The sequence below is a fragment of the Nelumbo lutea genome, chromosome 2, assembly GCF_056320005.1.
Source record: "Nelumbo lutea isolate HS-2025 chromosome 2, American lotus-T2T, whole genome shotgun sequence".
In the NCBI taxonomy this organism is placed as follows: domain Eukaryota; kingdom Viridiplantae; phylum Streptophyta; class Magnoliopsida; order Proteales; family Nelumbonaceae; genus Nelumbo; species Nelumbo lutea.
This window is the reverse complement of record NC_142685.1, coordinates 93,543,611-93,547,500: the sequence shown is the minus strand read 5'-3', so window position 1 is coordinate 93,547,500 and position 3,890 is coordinate 93,543,611. Positions and strand designations below refer to the sequence as shown.

Below are 3,890 nucleotides of genomic sequence, written 5' to 3'. Positions count from 1 at the left end.
ACCAGAAAAAGAGAGTAATCTACTTAAGAAAGAAGAAACATAACTACATGAGTACAGCAGTTGCATTCAAAACTAAAATGTAAAGTTAAGCAAATTAAACCAACTATGAATGCAATGCTGAATGATACCAGATTAAGAATGCTCAATGTTTCCTAATATTGCTTCTATAAATCCCCGGCAACGGCGCCAAAAACTTGATGTGTGGCTCATTGTGACACTAGCAAGTGCACTAGCCGTTCAAGTAATAAAGTAGTGAGTGAAGTATCGTTCCCACGAGGATTTAGGAAACAATTACCAATACTAAATTGAACATTTCTTATCTGATCAACAAATAAATCAAAACTCTAATGAAAGCTAAGAAATCCTAAATTAAAATCTATCTAAATCATTGGTCCAATTGCCTTCAATTCAGGTTAGAAGAGTAAGCAGTAAATGTCAATCTCAGAATTCAGCAATCTATCAATTTGGATCATTCGAATGAATCATGATTGAGCCTTGGTTTGGTGAAACCCCAAGGTCATGAACAGCCTCTCTCAAGTGCATGTTCATCCTATGCATGAGTGACGGTTCTTCTATCTCTAGCAAGAATCTAATCCTCATGCATGCATTTCTTCAAACACTTCTAAGGCATCAATTCAAATCTGAATTGATCACCAACTGAATTGTGCAAGTTATCTCTAACCTTGCACTCAATTCAGTTCTTGAATAGTAGATCTGAATTCCTAGAGTCTCTCTCAAGCACTCTAGGAATTCCAAGCTGTAGATTAATTCGCCCAATCTGAAAATTGCAGATCTGAATTCTCTTTCAAGCAATTCAGATCTGAGTTTTGAAGGTTAGTTGGCCGAATTAATCTACAATCACACCCTTATTCAAGAAACTTCAAATACAATGCATGACCATTTGAATGAATAAAAAAGAATTAGATTGCTGAACTGAAATTTTACAAGCTGAAATACATCAAGGAAGAATGGAAACAAGGAGAAAGAAGAAAGAACATATAACTAAGAAACTGAATTCAAATCAAAAGAGAATGAAACTACAAATGATTTATTACAGAAGATCTTTGAATCACAAACTCTCAATTCGAACTCACCTTCTTCTTCTAGCTTGCTTGTCTTGAACTTCCTTCAGCCCTTCTTCTTCTTCTTCCTTGCGCCTAGCCTTCTTCTCTTCTCTTCTCTCAAGGTGGCCGAACCTCTAAGAGTGGGAGAGCCTTCCTCTCAAGCAATTGAACAACTTTCTCCCCTCCTAGAGGCCTCCTTATATAGTTTTTCAAGGGGGCTCTTGCCCCTTCTTGAAGCCTCTAGAATGGGGTGTATTACACCCCTCATGAACCTTCTAGAGTGCTCCCTCCTTCTCTTCAAGAAACTCCTAGAAGTTGCCGCCCCTAGCTCCCTTTGGGCTGCTATTTGGGCTACAACTTAGCTTGCTTTTGAGCTCATGTGGGCTACACTCTAGGCTGTTATTTGGGCTAAAAATTGGCCTTCCTTGCTGGGCCGAATTCTCCTCATAGCTAGGCTTTATTTTCTGGGGTTTTCTCAAGGAATTCACTTGCTCTTTTTGGGCCGAAGTGCTCTCTCTTGCTTCTACGACCGGGCTGGACTGAAATTGGTCTTTTTGAACCTTCTTTTCTTGCCTTTTTCCTTCCTTCTCTTGGATTGATTATCCCTGAACCTATTCTTAGCATTAAGCTAAATTAAGGCAAAAATTAATAAAACCGGCATAAAAATCCATGCTAAAGTCCTCAAAAATTATAGGTAAATTGTAAGTTCATCAAATACCCCCACACTTAAGCTTTTGCTTGTCCTCAAGCAAAGACATCAGCCATAAACTTAACATTCCCCCCTTCTGTTCTCACCATTTACCTGGTGAACTTTTTAAGATAGAAATGCATTGAGTAGTCGGGGAACTTTTGTAAGTGCTCAACTCTTATTCTTGTAAATGACCATTTAAGATATGTATCAGATCCGAGGAAAGGAGAATATGAATTTCATCATAGTCTAGCCTTCACTCCTAATTCATATATAAATCAGCTCCCCTTTTCTCATGCATATATCAAATTGGGTCATTCACAAGAATAAAAACTTAACAAGTACATCAGTCTCCCTCAACTCATTGAATTCCTTCTTAAAAAAAATCATCAAATAAATAGTAATGAATTTGAGGGGTTCCAGTCTTTTTTTGGTTATGTCATTGCCTGCATATGTGTGTTGGGGTGCATGGTTTCAGCCCCCATACCCTAGCCTCGGGCTCACTCCCCCACACTTAAGATGAACATTGTCCTCAATGTTCGTAGTGTTAGGCAGTAACAATAAAACTAGCAAGAGCATCAACAAGTAATAGGAGGTATTTAGAGGACTTCACTGAAGATCATTCTTAAATTCTGCAATATGTTGTCGGTGGAAAACTTCTTCTGCTAGAAATCACTTGCAAACTAGAAGAGGAGATCAGTATCTTTATTCAATTAAATTCTAAGAAAAACTAACTAAACTTAAATGCTATGAAAAATAAAAACAAAAAGCAAGTAAGACAGTTTATGACTAAGTATCTGAATTGGGAATTCTCCCAACAGCCTCTTGTTCCCTTGGGTTTACCATGGTGTTACTAGGTAAGGTACCCGGAGCCCTTTCTGAAATCATCTGTGCCAGCTGCCCAACCTGAGTTTCCAAGTTCCTTATCGATGTTTCGTTTTTCTGAAATCTATTTTCCGCACTAGCTATGAACTTGGTCATCAGCTCCTCCAAGTTAGATTTCGGTTCCGGCTGATAGAAGTTTTGGTGGAAAGGCTTAGGTGCATGCTGATTCAGGTGGCCTCTCCATCCGGGGTTATGGGCATGATGGTACTGATTTCCTGGCTGTCTTGTAAAGTTGCCAACAAAGTCTACTTGTTCTGTGGACTGAAAAGTCTGACTGCCAACTTGGAATTCAGTGCTATCATGGCCTCCCCCACACTTATCATACTGTACATGCATAGCTGCCATCTGCATCTCATCAAATTTTTTGCTAAGTGCTCCTATTTGTGCAGAGAGAGCTGTGTATGTATCCACATTATGAAGGCCATGCTGCTTTCTAACTGGTGTCCTTTCTGAATGCCATTGGTAGTTATTGGCCGCCATCTCCTCGATGAGTGCATGGGCAACCTCGGGAGTCTTATTGTTTATGGAGCCCCCAGCTGCTGCATCTAAGATGGTCTTGTTTGAATCGGTCAGACCATTATAAAATGTTTGCACCTGCAGCCAAATCGGAAGGCCATGGTGAGGAACCCTCCTTAGTAGCTCTTTGTAACGTTCCCAGGACTCATAGAGAGATTCCCCCTCTTGCTGGAAAAATGTAGTGATGTCATTCCTCATTTTAGCAGTTTTAGAAGGGGGAAAATATTTAGAGAGAAAACGACTGGCCATTTCATCCCATGTGGCTATAGATCCTGCCGGTAATGAGTTCAACCAAGCTTTGGCTTTATCCTTCAAAGAAAATGGGAATAACCTCAGCCGGATGGCATCATCACTTACCCCATTGTGTTTGAAGGTGTCACAGATTTCCAAGAAGTTAGCAATATGGGCATTCGGATCCTCATGGGCCATACCACAAAACTGAACCGTATTTTGTATCATTTGGATTATGGCCGGTTTAATTTCGAAGTTATTGGCAGCAATAGTTGGCCTGATAATGCTGGAGACAGTCCCGGTGAGGGTGGGCTTGGCATAATCCATCATAGTTCTTTGTTCAGCCATTTCTTGTGCTTCTTGTCTGACTTGCTTAGCAGCTCTCAAACGGACACGGAGAGTCCGTTCAATCTCCGGGTCGTAAAGGATCTCTTCCAGTTCAGGTCTGCTTGTCATAAACTGTAAAGGTCAAAGCAATAAAAAGGCCAATATTCACAAAAGAAAAT

At 40.2% G+C, this 3,890-nt stretch overlaps 1 non-coding gene across 1 annotated transcript; it reads left to right on the top strand.

Annotated features, from left to right (window-relative positions):
• The first annotated feature begins 3,247 nt into the window (after nucleotides 1-3,247).
• Nucleotides 3,248-3,354, top strand: LOC148872008 (small nucleolar RNA R71). Its single transcript, XR_016108621.1, has one exon. It is a non-coding gene; the product is annotated as a small nucleolar RNA R71 (small nucleolar RNA).
• The last annotated feature ends 536 nt before the right edge of the window (nucleotides 3,355-3,890 follow it).